This window comes from Corapipo altera, unplaced genomic scaffold (genome assembly GCF_003945725.1).
Source record: "Corapipo altera isolate COAL_440 unplaced genomic scaffold, ASM394572v1 98, whole genome shotgun sequence".
Classification (NCBI taxonomy): domain Eukaryota; kingdom Metazoa; phylum Chordata; class Aves; order Passeriformes; family Pipridae; genus Corapipo; species Corapipo altera.
The window spans coordinates 5023352-5046501 of NW_020884914.1; the positions used below are offsets into that span (position 1 = coordinate 5023352).

Genomic DNA, 23150 nt, shown 5'->3' on the forward strand with positions numbered 1-23150 from the left:
CAACTACACCCACATTAGTTTTCCTGGAGACTTAGATCTGTATATTGAAAAATTTAAAGCCAATCTGAAGTTATATAAATGCTCAAGAGTTCATGGTGTCTTATGTCTCTAAGCTCGAATGACTCAATGGTGAATATGAAAAACCTCATTTCTTAAACTCACTGCTTAAATACACAAATTGGACACAAACCATCATTTCCAATCCCCCCTGTGCCCCTTGGGCTGGGAGAGGAGGTAGAAGCTTGGAATAAAGAGGTGAAGTTGAGCCTGGAAAGAGAGGGCACTGGGGTCAGGTATTTCTATTTTTATTTCTCACCATCCAACTCCATTTTAATTGGCAATAAATGCAATCAATCTTGCCCAAGTTGAGTGTTTTGCTCCTGATGGTAACTGGTAAATGATCTCCCTGTCTTTGTCACGGTCCATGAGCTTTTTTTATCTTATTTTCTCCTCCTATTGTGGAGAAGGAGCAGGAGAGTGGCTGACTGGGGTCTGGCAGCCAGCAAAGCTCATTCCACCATCATCTCAAAGTAAAGAACTCTGTCCCTGCACCCTAAATAAATTCCACTACACTTATTCAACTGTCTTAAGTGTGAATATTGATTTTGCATATAATTGGAGTTACAAAAGTAACAACAACAAAAGAAACACGCAGACCTCTAACTTCAAATGATCTGAGAAAGATCATGTAGAAAAAATGCCAGTAAGTTCAATATCTTTGACAAACACTTGAGTTTGATCTTTTATTCCTAAAAAGCTCCCTTTTTAAGTGAAAAAAAGAAGAAAACCAAATAAAAAATCAGAATAGCAAGAATCCAATTTTAAACAATTTTGCTCTAACATTCTTGAGGAAAAAACATCTTTTCTGTCTGTACACAGATCCACTTCTCCCTAACACAAAAACCCCTTCACATTCTGTGAAATCCTTAACAAAAATAATCCTTCCCCCTAATATCTGCAGATAGCTTTTCTAGCACATAATAATACTCCAGTGAATTCCTGACACAGAAGTATGGTGGGGATTTCCCCATCTGTTAGCATGAGATAAGTTCTGATTTGATGTGATAAGAGGTTTTCTCATGTTCATAAAACAGAGGTTAGTACTGTGCTCACAGCTGGAAACACAATTTCTAGATGTGAATTACCAGGAATATTATTTACCTGTTTTCAGGGCCTCTGAGCTGGAAGTTGGCATTTCTATAGGGGAAGATTACAATAAAAAAAAATAAAGAAATTACTTCTACAGGTTGGAAAAATAATTTCAAAGGAGATTTAGTAATATGCAATCCTAGTGAAGGAGCATTAAAAATAGATTTTGTCATTTCATCCATTTATTTTTCAAAAAATGTTTTAATGAAGCTTTATGGTGAGTTTGTATCCAAGTGCTTTACTCAGCTGAGAATGACTATCTGAAGTTAACCTGATCTCCCTGAAGGATATGGATGCAAGAACTCAGGGATTTGATCTAAAATAGGTCTGAATTCATTGACAACTTACCACATGGCTCTTTTACTTTAGTCTTTCCCCCACTTACTCTGATAAGAGAAAGAATAAATGCAAAGAACATTTTTGTTTGATTTTTAATACAAGTCTCAACATCTAAAAATGGCTGAGTGTTGACTGCTCCTGCCCATGGATACAAATTGGGGATGAAAAATTCCAGTCCTAAGATTACAAAGATTTCTCAGCTAAATTCCACTGCAAACAGAACCTAAATGCCCAGGTAGGTTACTCCTCTCAGTAAGACTAAAGGAACTGGATCTTCAATAACTTATACAAAATTTTCAAGTATATTTTATATGGAGATGGAAACTTTATTTACTAACAGATTTGGTTTATGTTCTTGTTTTGTTATAAATTACTGGGTGTATAAAGCCAATCTGTCAAAAGTGATTTTTATTGACTATATTCCAAGGTGATTTAAAATTATACATACTCATTATACTGTGTTCAGACTTTTTAAAAAAAACTAGAATGTTTTCTCCGTGAGGATATGCAGTTCTGGAGTTTAGCATTAGTAAAATTATACACGTTTATAATCTTGAAATACAACCTGAAACACTCCAAGTAGCACAACTGGTGTTTGCTTAAGTACTGGAAAATCCAAGAATTGAAAAAATATGTTTAATGGTCTGTTTTTCTTCAGTTGTAAATTTCAGGCCAAAGATGAAAAGGCATCATTAAAAAAAAACCCAAACCCACAGAGGTTTGCTGAAGAGCCTTTGACACCTTTGCTCTCTAATCACAACACAATCAGAGAAATGAAGCTGTCCTGTGGCAAAGGTGACTTTTAAGCGTCCCCCAGCCCACAAATGCAAGTTTAGCATTTCCCTTATTTCCCTTCAGACAGCAGCTCTGCCAACAGCCCCAGCAGCCAACCCCGGGAGCAGGGAAGTGCCAGGGCTGATTCCATCGGGGTTGGGATGAGCCCAGGAGGACTCGGGCTCTGAACAGGATCAAGGGGCAGCTCAGGAGCACTTGGAGGTGTGAAGGGCTTGAGCCATGTCAAGAAACCACTGGAGGAAGTACTTCAGCAGCTGAGTCAAACTCCCAAACACGTGTTTCAGTCTTACCTTATGGGGGTAGAAAGCCAGGCTTAAAGCTGCATGATTTTCTGCATAAGCAGTGCTTAAATGGAATTCCAAATTCTGAACTACCAGCTGCTCACCGTGCTGAGTTGAGGAGGAGCCTAAAGTACCTTATTGGAAAGTTGAAAATACCTCAAAATTATTTCACACCAGATCATTTCCTAACTTAGTGTAACTCTGTAAAATCACGGCAATACCTCCAATATCCTGAGACATCATATTTACTTTTCCTGGAAGATTTCCTTATCAAAAGTGTTTGCAAGTTGAGAGTTGTTTTAACTTTGGGCTCAACTTCAACCCGGGATTTGAAAGTCCAATTGGATTCTTCTTCTTTTTGCCCATCACTGATTGTAGTAAAGATTTTTTTTTCCCTAAGCTGGATTTGATCTCTGCTGTAACCTCCTTTCTTCAACTAAACTCTCAGATAAACTAGCCCAGAGTTATTTCCTTTAATGGGCTCACTCTTACACAGTTAACTAGACCATAGAAAGAATCTGTAAGCCAGATAATTGTTCATATTACTAAATATCTATTTTAAGTATTGAACTAAGCTTTCATCAAAATGGTGGATTATCTGCTTTTGCTATTTTCAAATAGAAGTGTGATGCCTTTCTGGAATACTTGTGTTAGACATCAGATTATTGCAGACATATGTCAGTTAAAAAACCCAAGCAAGATTATTATTTTTACTTTAAATTATAGTTCTGTAATAAATTAACACGATTTTTTTTTGCCTAACTTAGGGCCTAGTTGAGTCCCTGCTTTGGAGATTATTTCTTTCTTTTGTTTACAAGGTAGCAGGCAGTCTTTTTTTTCTTGGGGGGAAAAAAAGAAAAAGAAGGAAACAGCTACTTTGATTGTCCTCCAAGTCATTTTCTGCAAATGCTCAAGCCAGGAAATTTTCTTACACCTTTTTTTTCTCCTGTGGACCTTAATCTTATGTCTGTATATTTATCCATGCAATGTTCCCTCATATTTTCTTTTTTGGTTTTTTCACAATTTCTCTTCCATGTGCTTTAACAAGTCTAAAAAACCCAATCCATTCCCAGATTTTATGGCTGTGGTTTGGAAGTGCTGTATGTAATGACCTTATAATTCTCCAACTGTTATAAACAAACAACACAGAGAAGCACAAGGTAACCTCAGTGTTGTGAGTTTATAAGTTTTCATCTTATACACCAACTATTTGGACACTTTTCTCATAGTTCACAGTCTCAGAGGTATGATTTTTTCTATATCTACTTGCCTGTTGTGCAGCAAAAAAGATTCAATCTCAAAAATTCTCACTGTGTCTGTCCTTTCAATTTCAGTAAAATTGGAAAAAAACAAATGATTAAATAAAGCAATGGCAGGAAACATGGTTAAAAATGACAATTTTACAGCTTGGGTCATCTGCTAAATAATGAAATGCAAGTACTATCTGTGACAATTGGATATAGCATTTGGGTTGGGGCTTCACTCTTAAAAGACTTAACAAATGGAGATGGATAGAACCTGGAGATTCACATATTGTTAAAACATGTCAACTTCTAACAAAATTTAAGTACTTATTTACATTTTTTTGTAGCCAAAAATGAAGCAGCATTTCTCAAAATATTAAGTAAATTGCCTCAAAAATATCCCTTCTGGTAAATAAACTTCACCATTTTTAGTTCAAAACTACCCAAGTCTTGAAAGACAATTCAAGTTGTTTGTATGATGTGTTTTGGAAATCTGAAATTTAATATTCAAAATCACACCCAGCTCTCTTGAAGCCTTGCTCAGAGAAAGCTGCAGTCCCTCTAAACTGAGCTGGGAGACAAGTACAAGGAGCTGGTCCTGGGCCTTTCTCTGATTGTAACAAATTTTAGTTCTGAGCCTTTGACTGCTTTGGGTAAAAAAAAGTGATTCCCTAACTTGGACAAGACTCAGACATCAGAACTGGAAAATAATCTCAGATCTCCAGAGATCAGCATGTGAAGCAGACAATCTCATTTCCTATTTTATTCCTGTTGCTTTACTCCTAGAGCTTTTCCCTGCAGTGAGCCTAAGAGATTTTTTATTTATTACTTTTTTTAAGAATTGCATAAAATCCCAAGAACAGAAAACTTATTTATATATATTTTTTTTAATAACCACAACAAATGCCACTCTATCAGTTCTCCAGCAAACGGAGGCACCCAACACACTGTCATGTATCAACCTCTAATTTGAATCTCAATATTTACAAAGAAATCCATGATTATTGCTCAGATGCAGAGTACACAGTTTTACTTATTTATGATTCTCTCTGGAAACAGTACACCAGCTGCAAACACAGGAACTTCTGCTGCTGAGAAATAGTTACCTTGTTATTTGTGCACAGTTTACCTTCACCTTGGTGATTTGCAGAGACTTATTAGCTCTTGCAAAGTTAGCAAACATCCCTTGTTAAGTGGGGAGGTACTGCCAGGATGACAAGAAAAAGACTTGGCTGCTTAAAAAAAACCCACAAAAATCCCCCCAAACAAACAAAAAAACCCTCCCCTAAAACACATATTATATAAGAGAGGACACTAAAATCAGTTTTATACCAAATATGGGCAATTCCTGCCACAGGCAGGGACACCTTCCACCAGACCAGGCTGCTCCAAGCCCCGTCCAACGTGGCCTTGGACACTTCATTTATGGGATAGAAAACACCAAGAGATGAAACTGTTCCCATCTATTCATACATGTGCTTCCTCAGAAGCACATTCTCATCCTGATCTTTATCTTGAACTCAATACAAAACAAAACTGTAAAGGAAAAATTATCTTTTGAAACACTAGATGAATCAAAGCCCATAACTATCTTGTAGGTTATTTTGGAAAATAGTGTCTATATTTGAATAAATGTATGTGAATAAAATAGGAGAAATATGTGAGGGGGAAATGGTCTTCAAAATTACAGGTTCTTTTAGAAGTGCTGAGAAATTCATAGATTTTGAAATATTTTCATTTAATTATTTTTGTTGTTAAACACTGATTTTTCAGATTTTTTGGGGGGAAGCATTTTAAAATATAATTCCACTAAAAATAGATTTTTTATCTGACATTCAAAATATACATGAGAAGAAACCTGTTAATATTTATACTGTAAGTTTAGCACTAATTTCCACAAATAAAACGTACTATAATCAAGCAATTATGGTTCTAAATAAACATTTCACACCTGCAATGCAATCAAATAATAAGAAAACTCCTCATCTGAGGATAGGAGGTGGAGCATAAAGAGAACAAATTCATAAAACACATTCATAAAATCTGTGCTGTTTTAAACCAAATGAATTTTCCAGGAGACAAAGCCCCACAAAACTTCACTGAAGGGGTGTATCATGTGAAAAGGCCTCTTCTTGCATTTTAACCATCTCAGGGCTGTTTCTTGCTTTCATTTGAACCAAAGAGGGGGAGGAGCAATAGGATCCCAGCAGTTAAGGTGAAGCCAGCATATCAAAATACATGCAAGGGCCTTATTAGTTTAGTTTTGACAGGTTGCTAAACGGGAACTCCGAGTGAAGAGCTGCAAACATTCCACAATTAATTACCTCTCCACGCACTGCCTGAGCCAGAGCCTGCCCGAGAACTGCTGACAGCACAGAATTCCCATCCCAGTGCTCCTCCCGCCTCTCCCAATTTACAGGAGAATGGGAAATCATGAACAATTGATACACTCTGTTAGCTCCTATCATGGAGGGTGAGCTCACATGTAGCCTTAGGGGTATCTTACACAGTTTAATGCTGAAAATAAAAGGTAATGTTCTTGGCAAAGAGCTGGGGGGATTGAATTTGGAAGGCTTGAAGCAGCTTTGAATTGTAGTCAATAAAAAAGAACCAAATAGTAATTTTGTAATTTAACTGTGCTGGTTATGCCCAATGAGTCAGACACTTGTGAAATAAACCATGTAAATAGAAAAATGGCTTAACTCTTTCTGCAGCCACAGTGTCTTTTCTTCCTTCTGCTTCCTTCCCTTCTTGTTTCATTGTTTCAGTAACACTACATGGTTACTTTCTCCAGCTTCCTCTCCTGGGACTGCTCATCATTCAAAGGGAGAATATGCCTTTTTGAAATAGCTTTTTTTTTTTAATTTGTTTTGTGCTGTGGACAACATTGACCATGTCAGCAGAGCTTGGAAAGATAAATGCCCAGCGACTGCTCCGAACAAATTAAAAGGGTGGCACAGTGTTTTATATATACATACACACGTGTGTGTATATATATATATATATGTGTATATATATATATATTTAGGGAACTTTACACTCAAGGTGATTCCTCCAGACTGGGCACTGCTGAGGCCACCCCTGGAGTGCTGTGTCCAGCTCTGGGCCCCTCAGGTCAGGGAGGATGTTGAGATGCTGGAGCAGGTCCAAAGAAGGGCAACGAGGCTGAGGAAGGGACTGGAGCACAAGTGCTGTGAGGAGAGGCTGAGGGAGCTGGGGCTGTTCAACCTGGAGAAGAGGAGGCTCAGGGGAGACCTCCTCACTCTCTACAACTCCCTGACAGGAGGTTGGAGACAGGTGGGGGTTGGTCTCTTCTCCCAGGAACCAGCAGGAGGTCAAGAGGGCACAACTTGAGCTGGACCAGGGGAGGTTTAGGTTGGACATTAGGAAGAAGTTCTTTACAGAGTGATCAGCCATTGGAATGGGCTGCCCAGGGAGGGGGTGGGGTCACTGCCCCTGGAGGTGTTTAAGAGGAGACTGGATGTGGCATCAGTGCCATGGTCTGGGTGGTGCTGGGTCAAAGGTTGGACTCTATGACCTCAGAGGTCTTTTCCAATCTAATTGATTCTGTGATTCCCCTACACCTGTGCAATTAGACACCTATAGCAATTAGACACCCCTAGTAATTAGACACCATCATGTGATGTTCACCTTCCCTTGTTTCTGGAGAGCTACACAGAGGTCAAATGGACAACAGCTCTGCCAATTCCTCCAGCCCTTCGACAAACCCACTGCCAAACTACACAGCCCTTATGCTCCAGATAGGATCATGTTGATCATAAACAGTTTGGGCAAGAGTCTCTTCTGAAGTCCAAAAACACCTTGTGTCTGCAGGTACCACTGAGTGCAGCCCTCATGGCTATTCCAGCACCAACCAGCCCTGGACTCCAAAGCCCTGCAGTAATAACAACACAAGGGCTTTCTCATCAAGTATCAAGGCAGCTCCACGAGCTGAGCCCATGATTAATCCCTACATGAGTAATTTGCCTGCCACTACTTAAATTTTATATTTTTTACAATTAAAACAGGAATTACTTTGGTTTCCATAATACAACTATACAAGATATACATTATTAACCACTTCCTTAATTGGAATAATTTTTATGATTTCACAAATTACCAAACCGTGAAATTTATTTTAAAGACTGCAAGCAGTTCTAAGTAGAGGTAAAACTAAATTATTTTTTCAAAAACGTGCCCGTATAATTACCTCACAGTAGTAAATTATTCGGATTATGATTCTACTGATTTAATAAGGTCACAACCACATACAGCCTCATTTAGAAAAACAGAGAATGCTACAAAAACGAGGTCATTCTCCACTGTTTCACTGGTTGAAACACTGTCTTTACAGTAACACTGTAGATTTTTAGCAGTTTGTTAGGAGTAGTTTGGTGAAAAAAAATAAAGTTTATTTCAGAAGTGAAGGAATCTGTAAACCAAAGGTAGTCTAAAAAAAAAAAAGAGAAAAAACTACAACACAAAACCCCTTAACATATGTTTTTACTGGTGAAAATCTTAAAAATCAGCAGTCTTCTGGATTATTAAAAAAAAAATTAATTATTGGGTTTAGGAGGAATCTGAGTTCAATTTACTGTGAAAATCTTACCTGAACTATCTCAAATACTTGCTGTTGTTAGTGCCTACTGAGAATCTAAGTTTATACTTCAAAGCACTGCCTCTTTGACTTAAGAAGAGGTGTAAAAAGAAGACTAAGAGATTTTTCCTATACTAAAGGAACGCTCAGTGACCAACCACTGGACCTTATATGAAACAAAGCACTGTACATGAAAATGTTTAAGTGCTTTAGCCCAGAATAAAGAGCATCTTTCTAAGAGGTGAAGAGAGTTCCCTAAGCCAAAAATAACATATATTGCTGTTAAGAAACATCATCACCTTGTAGATGGCACTGCCTGCTCATTCAGAATTTAGCTATATTAACTATTTAGAATCCAGTTTATAATCAGCCTACAAAATACAGTTACTCAAGTGAGTTAACATGGTTGCTTACACACAGGCATAAAATCTGAAAACTTCCCTGTTTTGGAAGGAACCAGCTAAGACTTCAGAATTAACAATTCCCAGAAACCCTCAAAGCTTCATGAAATGAAAAAAATTAAATCAAGCAATCATGAGAGAAAAATAACTAGATCATCCTCAGTGCTCTCAACTGAGAGACATCCAACAGTAAGATTTATCCATTTTAATAAATCTTCTCAATGGGAAATTGGCATCTCTGGTGCTGGAATCTAAAAAATACATTCAATTCTGTATATTCATTCAGGAAACTATGCTTATAAAATTGTGTACACATTCAAGAGATCATGAAAGCTTCTTTTCTCTCCAACTGATTAACTTCAGTATTATTCTGTTGCACTTAAAAATTAAAGCAAATGATTCATTTACTTGGTTGTTAGAACATATTGCATAATATTTTTGGTAAGATTTGCCATACCCATTGTGTTTTCTTTTAGTAGTTTTAAAGATAATATTGCACATTCTACCCTTTTGACTGTGCTTTTCTTTTTTTCCCCAGTCCTGTTACTAGAATTTTCCTTGCTTCAAGTGGAAAAAATAGGGATCTGAACATGATGGTCTTAATCTACTCCATCCATTTTAAATTTTTTGCCCCTTCCACTGAACTGAGTGACCCTCCAGCTCCCTTCAGTTTTGAACTAGCAGAAAATGTCATTACCTTTCAATAAATCCTTTTTCCCATAGGTCACTTCTATTTGAAATGAACAAAATCCGTCCCTGGTATAAATTCTTGTCATATTCAGCTCGTCTCTGATTGCAAGACAAACAGAAGAAAGAAAGATATTAAGTTCCACACTACGTACCAAGAAATTCAGATAAAATAAGGAAAAAAAGAAAATAAAGGTCATATGCAAGGGAAATGAAGAGTTCTGTGGGAGAGCTGTGTGGCACAAAGAAAAGCACCATGGTGGAATATGAGGGGAAGAAGCAGCAGATTATAAGAGCCAGAGAATAGTTCAGGATGATGTGGAAATTTAGAAAGACCTTTGCCCTTATGAATCATGGATGGAAGAACCAGATGAGGCTCCATGGACTGCCAACTAGCAAATAGAATTTCATGGATGGTAATGCTTCCAGGGACAGAGGACAGCAGGGCTGACCTCACTGGGTACTTTGTGAACATAATCAGCTTGTTTGTTTGGGGAATGGGGGCTTGCAAATGTTTTCCTTTCCCTTGGCTGGCACCCGGGGCCTCTGGAGAAAGCTCATGGCAAATGTCCTGTTGCTACTTAACAAAGCCCTTCCCAGCATCACTGCAGAGACCCTGCAGCAAATCCCACAGGTGGGGTTTTGGGGGAACACAAAGTAAAGTGAACAAAGTCACTTGGTTAACCCTAATGGAATTTTATCTTTATTCAGTATTCCAAATATAGTGATTAAAATATCTCTTTGCACATTTTTCTATACCCCTACCCACTGAAAGTGTTAGTTTGAATTTAGCTCCTCTTGTGCAAGGGCAATCCTCTGTGGGAGTTAAGGTCTGGGAGGACAACACCATGGAGCTGTACCATCAGTTAATTCAAACATTCTTGTGTGAAAATCATCAAAGAAAGAGCAACCTCCACTTTGCTGGTCGAGTGGACTCTGCCCCAAGTTATAACTTAGGTCAAAAATGCTTCCTGGTGGGGATTAATCCACTTCAGGAACAAAATGAGCTATTTCTTGTCAAAGGAAATCTTTACTCATGTAACTGTTTGGGCTTTGTCCTGGCAGAGGTACTTCAGTTAAGAGGTTGTAATTTGGGGAGGGTTTTTTTTATTCCTAATCCTAACCAGTACAGGCTATATGCAGAAATTAGGTATAACAAGGCCATGTAAAAACTATTGTCCCTACACACAGACTTTATGAAAGTTCGGAGTCTTTTTTTTTTTTTTTTTAATACAGGAAGGAGAGACAGTTGAGGTGAAAAGTATAAAAGACTCTGGACTGAAAAACATGTGAACAAACACTTTGCAGTAAATCTTGGAGGAACTGCTTCTTTGTAAAGAACTGAATCTATCACAGCAAAGATCTCTGCAATGTCCTCATATTTATGCACAAAAAGTTGCATCATTTGAGGCACATCAGATCTTCTGAGCAAATCTTATAGGATGCAAGCACTTGTATTTCTTCTCAGACATCTCAGACAGAAATAGTGCAGCCCTCCCTTGGGTACTCCATGATGATTTAAACTTCTCTGTACCTGAATTACTTGAGCCATAAATAATATTTGCTTAGTCCTTAGAGGAGTGCTGCCTCATTAAATAAGAGCATTATAATTATTACGATCACTTGTTTGAAGAAGTGATCAAAGAATTACCAGCAATCAGCAAATCCTTCTAGACTGGGAATTAAGAGAGATTTGCACAGTGACTCCAGGAAATCACTGACAGAGTTTAAGAAAGAAAAACAGAGCACTCGATTCAACAACACAGAGTGTGTAGATCTGGCAACTGAGAATCTTATCTCCCTCTTCTACAAAGGAAATTGTAGCCAGAAGTGCTTTGGATCAAGTGGAATTCTCAACTTATTCAGCTATGGATGTATTTTCTTAGAACCTACAGAAGCTTTATCTCTCCCAAATTGCTCTCTCCCTTCACAGCCCACTTGGATAATAATTCCTGCTGGCCCTGAGTGTGTCTGTGGGCTGAAGGGTCCAACCCAAGGTCCTTGGGGCAGCCAGAATTCTTAAAATTTCTCATTTACAAATCTATTCCAAAATAAAGCCATTAGTTCTGTATCAGTTTAGGTGGAGACTGAGAAGGTTCATTTACAGTTCATATATGTGCTAAGTAAATATCCCTTAAAGCAAGAGAGGGATTCTCATGGCATCTATAGTATTAGAGGTACAAAATTCAAAGTTCTACTATTTCTGTGCTGCATCTTTATCTGCATTTAAAAGCATAAATAAACCACTGCAGAGCTGCTGACTGAACATATAACAAAAAACAAAAATATTATTGCCCTGCCCCAAGTCATGAACTATTTACCTGCATATTCCTGCAGTGTACTGTACTGACTAATCTAAGGCACTCCATGACATGAGATGAATTTGTAAAACACAGTCTATGAATTTTAAAAGCTGGGAAATGCTCATCCAGAGACAGGAGATACCAATAACATGAACCTGAGTAATCAAATCAGCAAAACATTCTGACTCTGCCACCATCTGACCCATCTGACCTTGGGGTCTCTGCTTTACTGGAACAATTCTGAACTGACATGCACAAAACAATTCTTGATATTTCACTGTATCCCAGCCTAAAAGCCTGGACTCATGTTCTTTAACTTGTTTTCCAGTAACTTATTTGGCATAAAAAAAAAAAATAAAAAAAAATTGATAGCTTTCTACATCAGTTATTGTGGAGCACCAGGTTGAAGGCTGCAAACCTTTTCTCTCAGGTAAAAGTTTTCCTTGTCTTAAGATACCAGGAGATACCTGAAGCTCCAGGATTAAATCAGTGGTCAACAATGCCCATCATCCTACACACACAACGGCAAAGTATATTTGTTTAGGGACTGAGAGACAATTAGAGGTGGGGGAAAAAACTACCACAAATGAAACCATAGTTTCTTTCAATAGCTAAATTAATTTATTTAGTTGCCTGCTCCAATAAAGGGAAACAGTGCTTGAAATAAGGTCCTTTGATACTTCTCCCCTGCTGATTTAAAAAGGTAAAACTTAGTAACTGCAATAAAATATTACGCTGCCCACACAATATTCTACTTGGGAAGGCTATGTGTGAAATGTGTTGCAATAGCTACAAGTTTCTTGGTTTATATTATTAGATTACAATATCTGATAGGGATAAAAACTTTAGAAAGTTTGAGGGATAAAAACTTCAGAAAGTTTGAGGAGCATCTTAGCATGTCATTTTATGAGAAAGCATGAGCTAAATGAAACAAAATCTCATCAGTGTTATCTGTAATAATCTGTAATGATTAGTTAATAACTGTAATGTTGTTAACAGTTTCCTGAGAGAAATCCAGTTGAACTAAGCAGGGAATGTTCCCTCTTGTGCCCTGGAGGGAACAAGTGACATAATATCTGCCTGATTTAGAGAAGGGAGGGAGGAAGAAGGAAGCAAAATGCATTTTCTGAGTTTCGACCAGTGAATGTGCACTAGATTTGACTGCACCAGAACTACAAAAGCAAGTCTGATAAAAAACTGAATAAAGCAACCAGCCACTGGAAAGTTCTGCTCCATATAATGACCACACATTCTGCTCAGATGAACAGCAACCACCCAGCCCTGTGTGGGAATGAGGAACAGCAGAGAAATGCACCTACTGGAGGTGTCCCTGGCAGTTCAGCCAGGATATGAACTCCAGAGGAGGTGGCACAGCCAGAACCATCTGCTCTTTTCCACGTTGCACACACTCCTCGAGTACAATGGCACTACAGAGCACAGGGGACAGCAGGGACAATGTTTAACTCACTGCACAATCTGTGACAAACGTGCCACCCCTCCTCTCAGACCCCCAGACCTGTTCACAGTGTCTCCTTATGCTATAACATGATCCATCACCAGCTCCACGAAAATGAATAGGAAACAGTTTGCCAGTTTTAAGATACTGCCAATGGGAAAGAGCAAATTCAAATCTAGTCCCATGTTATTCCCTATTTTTAGCCCACTGTGTGCCCTCTCCTGGCATGGGACCTAAGCATTAGCCTCTCTTAACCTGCTCAGAAAATAAAAAAGGCCATTTAATACTTACTGAGGATAAGAATAAGGTTGAAAATAAATTTTGAAAGTTTCCTTGGCTTTAAACATTTATGCAGCTATTAAGTGCTGGGAAATGACAACTTGATGTAAACCTCAACTGCCATTTTCTACATTTTTTAACTGCTTTAAATTTTTGCTTACTGATCAGGGAAAATACACAAAATAATGTTTTGCTAAATAACAAATGTTTAATTTGTAACAGTTCTGACAAATCAAAGTGTGGGTGAAAGATAGGTCCATTAGGCTGCAATTCAGTACTGTTAATTTAGGTAGGGGTCCTGCAGGAACAACAACAAACAGAATTTGAATATCAAATTAGCGAATTACAAACAGACTTTGTACAAGATATTTCAGGACTAATGATGGCAGCTCTTGCTCCATTTGCTACATTACAGCCATATGCCAATTTGTCACTAGCTCTGGATATTTACATGTATTATAACCAGATTTATTCAGAGTTGAAAAATTTGAATTATTTTTTTAAAAACCTCTGTTTTCCCTCTGAAAAGCCTGAAAAGAAGCTGAACAAATTAATGCTCCAGCATGGTGTATAGATTTGTGAGTGCCACTGCTCTAAACGACATCTATTATTCCAACTTGAATGAGAAAAAGTAAGAAAAAAAATACATTTTATATGCAATCTGTGTGCTAGCCAGAATAGTTCTTAATAGAAACTTTAAAGGGAAAGATGGACTTTTTATGATATTCTAACGCAACCTCTGTGTGACAAAGACCCCAGAACTCCTCCAGTAACTCAAGCCCTGAAGAGAGTGGCTCTTTCCTGCTAAATAAGTTAACACTGTCAACCCCAATAAAATGTGCCTGGGACTACAGCATCTTTCTGCTTCATTTACTCTTTCATTTCATGAGCAGGCACCACTGATACTCTCGGTACAGTTTGTGAAGTGGGTCTAATTAAAATCCTTTTAGTCTTACAGCGAACTGAGGAGAAAATGGAATAAAATTATTGCAGGGTTTTAAGGTTTTGTTACTGAAGAAGAAGTCAGGTAAAAGTAGATTTACAAACAAACACAGCACAGGCTTTTACTTTTCATGCTAAAATGCAGACAATAAAATAATATTTGGCTTTCAAGTTTTCCATGGTTTGCCATCAGATTTCTCAGTGTATCTTCTGTGAATATTTTAAATCCTTTCTTTTGGAGTACTTGACATTCTGTTTCAAATGAACAAGATTATTTTCTAGAGAACAGAGAAGCATTTGGGCCTGCAGTTTTATAGACAAAGCCTCATTCAAAAAACATCCCAGAGATTTTTTAAATAAAACCCACATATTTTATGTGCAACTGCACCAAAATGCACAAATAGATACTGTATATTGGTAAAATATTTTCCTGAAACTTTTAGCAAACACTTCATTACCATCAGTGGGCACAGCTCTGCACCAAACACAGACATGCAAAGAAACACTATTTCAGATTATGTAATATCACATAAATTTAAACTAAGAATTGCATTTGAGCTGTTCTACAAACAGTAAAATATCTGAACAAATATAGCAGCCACAATAGGCTGCATTAAGATAATTATTAGAGCTTAACTAAACATCATTAGGACATTATTTCATTCTTTGGCACAAAATCCATGTGGTGGAGCAAAACTGCTCAAGCAGATTGAGCTGCTCCCCTTTGAGCTGGCCCTTGTTCCATGCCCTGACAGAAAAAGCATCATTTAAAAGCTTTGGTGACAGTCTAACTAAGAGCAAGAACGTTGTACCTCCTGAAGAGAGAAACTCACAAAAAGTTTTTTACTACCACAAGCTTCTGTTAATGGTAACATTTAAAATGGTAACAACTGCACTGAATGTCCAGTGGTGCAACTCTGTGACATGAAAACAAAGCTCTTCCAAGGCACATCTGCTTTTATGGCAAACCCAGTTCATTCCTACACTGAAGTGAGGAATGCAGACAGTAATAAGAGTGACAGAGTATTATTTAGGGAAAGAATGCAAGTTTCTAGCTCTTTGAAAAAGTTTATTTTTCAGCCAACAGAATAAACAAGCACTGCAAATATTGTAGGTGCAAAGGTCATGCAAACCCTAGGCAGAAACCTCTTACTGTGAACCTGAAATACACACTGACTGTATTTTTGTGGAAAATTGAGGGAAAGCACAGATTCTTTACAGAGACATAGGCAACTGAGGTTTTTCAGTTATTCTCAGGGGTGCAGGTACCGTTTGAAGCCCCTCCCCTGTCACAGCTCCAGGCACACCCTGCACTGCTGACCTGCCTCTTTGATGCTGCCTGGTCATCTCTGTTTTCAAAGATTCCATCTAGAGAAGAGCAGATACTTCTCCATCTGGCTTTAGATCCAACAATCCCAGTGCTCAGTTTCTGGATTAACATGGAGGCGGTGAATATTTACTCCCTGAATATTATAAGTTTTGTCCCTATTAATATGTGTTATCTGAGTGCCTTGGGCTTTGGCTTCATACAGCATGAAAGTTGTAGCTCCCAGAGCTCCCTGTGCGAGCTCTGCCAGATCAAACCTTGTGTCAAGTCCAACCCCTGCTCAAGAACAAGGTTTCCCCAACTGAAGAACAAGGTTTTCCCACTTATTCACCTGTAATCCTGACGCAGTGAAACTATTTTTTGATTTAGGAAAAATATAATATAACCAAAGATGTCTTTTCTTCGCCCAAGGGGTGGAAGAAGAGTGTTAAACTATACGGGGGAAAAAACATAACCTTGAAAAAAATTAATTTTTGCTACATAGAAGTGGAAGAAATATGATGAGTTCAGTGGGGTTTTATACAGAACAACAGAATGTAGCTTTCATCTCCTAATAACTGATCTCAAAAATGTATGAGATATAAATAGTGATCACAAAAAGAATCTTACTGGGACATCATCCATGTGTGTTTGCCGTAACTATTCCCAGAAAAGGACTGTCTCCTCTTATCTCCAGCACAAAGTAAATTGCTGTTATTGTGAGCACGAATTCCATGATCTCTGGCCCTCAGAGACACTATTATACCACATTGATACTTTTCCTCAGAAAGAAATAAATACAGTAATTTCAATTAGCATTCCCTCACATGCTCTGCATTTTGGGACACAGCATTTCATACATCTAAACATTAACAGCATTACAGAAACTGGAATGGGTAAAGTACCACATCTTTCAGCCATGAAAAGTGACAGAAGAATATTACAAGGATGAGACAACCAACTGTGCAATGGACAAACTAATGGCATGTAATCACTCAACAAAAAAAAAAAAAAGTGTAATATTTGAATAGCAATTAATACCTGATCTGAGTTCAAATCATCCTCTAATACGTGGAGGATCAAATCCAAATAGTTTGTTTTCTTCATGAGTATTTTAATTAGATTAAACTTCCAATAATTTTCCCAAAACTTAATATATATGATATTTGAGGCTGCTAAATAATATCCAAGTTTTTCAGATGGGAATATTGAGGCACAAAGCATGTATTTGATTTTTGTGACAGTAACTAACCAGCACAGTCAAATCTAGAACACTTGTACTTCACAACTTTCACAGAAATCAAAGACAGAAGGGACCAAATCATCTGGTCTGCCATTCAGTTCACAGGCCATTAAATCAGTCCCAATATACCTCAGAGAGGGCAGAAGAAGAGGTGGAAGAAAGTAAAGAGGCAGATACCAGAGCAGGGCAAATAACAAACACGAATCCCCAAATGGCAGGGACATGGATGATACTCAAATTATTTTCTTTGCTGCAGACAAAGCAGCAAAGAAAAAACAGAGGTCCCAGATGACCTGAGAAGAAAAACCCAAATATTCCTGTCCTGTATTTGATCAGCTGCCATTAACCCTGGCACAGGAACAAGGCACAGCAACCAGACACCAGAGCTATTTCTTACCTATTTCTAGCTGGGTTTATGCTTTGATGCTTCAGAGAGAATAAAAGCAACAAGCCCCCCTTACTCTTACTGAAACAAATGCAATGCAGAACATATTTCATCTCAAGAAAGATGGACATATACATATTCTCTGTATATAACCCTATCTCATACTATACTACCAGCAGTTTTAGAGTTTATGTTGTGTACTAAATGATTCTGATTAAGATCTTTTTTCTGATCATTTGTAATATTAAATGATTCATTTTATGAAAATATTCTCATTTTGCCAATCATTAAAGCCTGTGGGACAAAAGTGGTTCAATGACATCACTGTAATTCCTTAAATTTAAACTGCTGACATAACCCAAGGCTAAGGTTGGGTTCAGCTGCACCCGGACTTCTCTCTGAGGAGGAGTTTAGAAAGCAAGGGAGTCTTTTTTGCTCCTCTTGACTCAAGGGAAGGACTTGTTTAATAAATTTTGTCTAAGCCTTCCACTCCCAGCTGTGACCCAGGTAACGACCCTGTGCGAGCTCTGCCAGACCAAACCTTCTGAAAAGCCCAACCCCTGCTCAAGAACAAGGTTTCCCCAACTGAAGAACAAGGTTTTCCCACTTATTCACCTGTAATCCTGATGCAGTGAAACTATTTTTTGATTTAGGAAAAATATAATATAACCAAAGATGTCTTTTCTTCGCCCAAGGGGTGGAAGAAGAGTATTAAATTATATGGGGGGAAAAAAACTTTGAAAAAATTTAATTTTTGCTACATAGAAGTGGAAGAAACATGATGAGTTCAGTGGGGTTTTATACAGAACAACAGAATGTAGCTTTCAACCCCTAATAATTGACCTCAAAAATGTATGAGATATAAATAGTGATCACAAAAAAAAAATATTATTGGGACATCATTCGTGTGTTTGCCTTAACTATTCCCTCTGGTTTTCAAATGCCATTTGTAACTCTTCATGTAGGTTTTCTCCTTCTAGAAAAATTCTGTTTCCAAATTTTGAGTTCTCGTCTTAGAAGGAACTGGAATAATTTCATTCTGCACCTTGAATTTCTCCTATACATTAAAAACAATCATACCAATTCACCCCAGACACCCTTGCTGATATCCATCCATTGTATTAATGGCATGACACTTCAGGGATTCTCCAGTATCGTGCTTCTTATGCTACAGTTAATATTTTATTGCACTGCAGAAATATGAACTGCAAAAGTAATTTCTGAAAGGCAGAAATTTGCAACTAATACAATGTAATAAATAACTTCATTTGTGTAAGTGGCTGAATTCAGGGAGCAATGTTTCTAACAAATACTAGAAAAAACCCTGTTCTACAGAGATTATAAATGCTCATTGGAAATTTTGCTGAGCAGTGTAAGACAGTTATTTAATCTTCTAAGCTAAAGGAAATAATAACAATTAAAAATCCCCATCAGCAATTTTCTTTTTGAAGAACATGGGCACAACATCAACTTTTAAGAGATTTACTACTCAGGGATCAGTGAAACTTGGAAGGTGCAACAGCTCAGTTGATTTTGAACATATTTAAGATCTTGTTTTTAATTCATCACTATTTATAGATTTTTACCAATTAATCCCGGTTACTTTCTAAGTCAACATGCTGACTCAAAAAGACTTAAGAGACTCCTCTGAATTCAAGGACTGCAAGGATCCTTTTCAGAATCTGGGCGTTCTCTTACACTTTATTTAAATTTATGAGGTATTGCAGGAAAGGCAGAAATCAGGATCATTGCCAGACAGAACACAATATAGGGGTAACTTCTTCCTTTGCTCATTCGTAATAAAACATTTAAATACTTTAGTTCCATGTGTTGCTTTAAAGCAGAGGGGTAGAATGACTTCTTAGGTCCTTTCCCAAGGTATTTTCTATGTAAAAGTTAGTCTTGGCTACTTGCACCTGTCATTTTCACTAGGCAAAGAGAAAGGACTTTAGTTTCCCTTTCATCAGCAGGGAACAGAAAAACAGCAGTTAAAAGTCTTACTTGGCACACCAGGAATTCAACATAACATTGCATTAAAACTTATTCCTCTGTACTTCAGTCCAGCACCTTCACACACCACCACAATTTTCTTTCACAGTAATGCAGTATTTTGGCTCAGTTTCATGGAATCTGGCAGAGAAATTCTAAATATCATGGAGAAATACAACACGATTTTTTTTTTTTTTGGTCAAATTTGTGTTCCATTTCAGGTCATTTCTAATTTAGCTGTTCCTCAAGAATGCTCTGTTCATACCCTGCAACCAATCAGGCAAAGCATTGCCCATGTAGGGCTTACACATACCCCCTAAAAATATAAGAAACTACACAGTTTGAATTCTTCCTCGGAGTACTTTAATAATTCTGCTTGAAAATATGAATTGCTTTTGTTTAAAGGTGATTCATGCCACATATTTCATTAGCAAGAGCCAACAGTTGTATTACAGCAAACACCTCCTAAACCCAGTCTGGTCATTCTTCCAGAAGGGCAAAAGGAAGGTTCCAGTGATGACCCCAGACTTCAACCCTGACATTGCAGAAGCTTAAACAGATAAAGGAAATAAGCAGAAGCTGACAGGAATTTGGTAACGAAAACCAGTCAGAAATAGGGAACCCTGCTTTAGCCTGTGAAGTCATTATAATAATTTGTTTAGAAAGCAGTGAGGAAAAAATCCCCAGTAAATACTTTGGAAGCTGCTGGATCAATTTGCAAGTGCTGAAAGCACACCAGCCTCAGAGACTCAGGGACATTTGTATTAAGCAAGAGACACACAATTAAGCTGCATCTCAAGCTAAAACCCTCAGGGCTCCACATTTCATTCCAGTCAACCACTGCTGTTTTCTGGCACTATTTTCTTTGCAAATATGAGTAATGTGGGCCCTTTAGTCACTATTAAGCCGTAATCTGGGGAAATCAACCACTTCCAATAATCTTATACTCCAATTTAGGGCACTCTGAAACCACATAATGAATAATACTGTCGCCAGTTCTCTCCTCTAATGACACATGACATATGCCTGCTATTGCTCTTTTCAAATCAAATCCAACTGGTTTGCTTTCTTTTCCAGAAAATCTGGTTTATTGTATTCATTTCAGTTTGTTTCTTCACTCATTAGAAGGAGTAAATTTCTGCTGCATAAGCAAGATATTCATTGTTAACTCTGCATTCAGAAAGCAGATGATTCCTTTGCAATCAAACCAAAATTATTTCTTCAAGTAAGTAACACCATGGTAGGTTACAAGTTACTCAAGACTGGAAGAAAAATCTATTTTCGTAAATTAGAAAGCTAATTAAGAGACCTTCCAATGTTCTTGCCCCTCCTGGATAGATTTTACCTGTCACTAAGCTCTGCCACTGAGGAATTTGCAAGAATTGACAGATGGAGAAAAGCTTTCAGAGATAAGTCTGTTGAATGCCAGAATAAAAGCAAGCCATTCATCCAATGTTATGTCTTATGACCCTTTTGTTTTTCGTAACCATTGGAAAATTCTGTTCAATAACATCCATTGGAGCAATGTTCCATGGAATACAGCAAATTCCAATCTGTGCTGGCTATGGGAGAAAACAACCACAGGTTACAAAAAAGTACTTTAAAGATGTGCAAATATTTCAAGAAGAAAAGTCTCAGAGATGAAGGTAGAAACTTTTAAAAAATTGAAAATTCAGCCTTTACCTTTCCTACAGAAGATGGATTGAAGATATACTTTACCAAAACATTGTTTTTCTGATTCTCAAGCAATCTAAGGCAATGTGAAATATACTGCCCTTTATCAGAAACATTCTCAAATTATTACTCTACTTGCTCAGAAGCAGCATATCAAAGTTATAGCTAACTGTGTGGATAATTCCTGATTCCTCCCAGGCAAACACAATCAATTGCATTCTAGAAATTCCACTTAAAAGCAATTTATCTTGCAGTAATATTCAAAATACACAAGATTTCACATAAAGCTATTCTTGTAGCATAGTAAACTTCCAAGAGAAGCTGTTATTCCAGTAAAAATGGTCCTGTGCAAAGCAACTTGCCAGGAGTGTGGTACATGTGCCTTTGCAGAATTTGTGTGTGTGGTAGTGAGGAGACCTGTGTGAAACTTGGTAGGAGTATAATGTAGAGCTGAATTTTAAATAAACTTTTAACACAAAATGTACATAAAAAGACAACTTTGCAGGTGACTTTTCAAAGCAACTTCTCCCCCTTACAGATGCACTGACTCATTAGGCAGCTCTTAATGATCATTGCATCAGATGAATATTGGTGGATGAGTCAGAAGACTGAATCTGAAATACCTTTAACCAAACAACAAACAAATATCATTACCGATGACCATATTAAGAGAAAACCTATAAACTTAAGACTTGAAAATCAGACTAATTTTCTGTCTACATACAAGGCACCTGAGATGTCACTCAAAAGTACTTAAATGTTTCAAAACTACCAAGTTCTTAATGTTGGGAGGCAACACAAAGCTGCGAAGTTGAGGTCAAATGTAGTTTGAATTCTAGGGTGATCATCATCCAGGACACATGAAACCACCCCTGTCACCTTGGAGAGTGTGTAGCCACTGTGCCCCATGAGGGGTGGACAATGCCAGCCTCAGATCCAAGGGAACCAGCAGGTGTTTTTAGGGAGGGGGTTGTCTGGTCACACTCAGCCCATCCCAAGAGTGGTTTAGGCTCTGGAGGAACCGCAATCGTTGATCCCCAAAGGTTTCCTGTCCCCTCTCTGAGTTCCCTGACCCCTAAAGGGTGACAGCTTTGGTTTGTAGTTAGAACAGGCAGCTCAGCAAGCCCTGGGCTCAAAAGCTCCTGCCTTTCCTTCCTCCTTACCCCCAGTGCTGCAGGATGGAGCCAAACAGCCCTTCCCGGGACACTGCAGGGGAAGGAAACCTCCACTCTGGAAAACAATCACTTCCCAATGCAGTTATCACCCAGAGCCTCTACTTTGGGAAACGGTCAGGATACAAAATAATTCTGAAATCATTCCCTTTTCCTTTTCCTCAACTTTCATAGAGGAACTGAACTTATTAGGATCTATCCAGAAGGATTATGGCTTTTTGCTAGGATTTTAAAGCAGGAATTTGTTTCATTTGCTACTATTTTCTATCTTACTTGATAGCTGCATTATCCGTGTTTCCTGAGTGCTACATTTTCATCCTGCAGGGAAAAAAAACACAAAACACTTCTGTAGAGATCTGAGCTAGTGTCTCTTAAGCACAGTATTTAATGCAACTATGTTTAACCAAATGAATTTTTCCTTTGCTATATTTTATCCTCCTACTTCCACAACAGTTAGAAAATTAAGAAGAAGAGCTTTTAAATAATGCTCTTCCCTAAGTTATGTCCAAACACTATGTAATTACATGGCTAAGTGAGCAAATTATGCTCACATTGAGAGACATTATTTATATTTACCACCAAAAAAAGAAGAAAATGGTCTAAAAATACAGCCAAATAATATCAGTAAACATGAATACTATTCCCACAACTATGAAGTAGCAATGCCAGAAGAGCAAAAGTCTGTCTAGAAAGTGAAAATAAATGACATACAAAGGGTTTCACACAGATATATATTCCACATTAAATTTTCAGTATTTGAACATATTAGACAACCAGCGGGTCAGGTTGTGTAATCATATGAGCTTAGTTTCTCATGAAATTAGACTGAAACAGGAAAAAGAAATCAAGTAGTTAATTAATAAATATGACTATTGGGTTCTGATTATTTCTAAGACTCTCTCCTACCT

At 37.7% G+C, this 23150-nt stretch overlaps 1 protein-coding gene across 19 annotated transcripts in view; it reads right to left on the reverse strand.

Annotated features, from left to right (window-relative positions):
* The window catches only part of RBFOX1 (RNA binding fox-1 homolog 1), a 1158532-nt gene that overhangs the window by 437128 nt on the left and 698254 nt on the right, over positions 1 to 23150 (reverse strand). Inside the window, exon 3 of one of the 19 annotated variants that reach the window (XM_027654843.1) lies at positions 22516 to 22560. The exons of the other annotated variants lie outside the window; for them this stretch is intronic. The gene's annotated coding sequence lies outside the window, so the exon portion shown is untranslated. The remainder of the gene's footprint in view (positions 1 to 22515; positions 22561 to 23150) is intronic. 19 annotated transcript variants of the gene reach the window in all.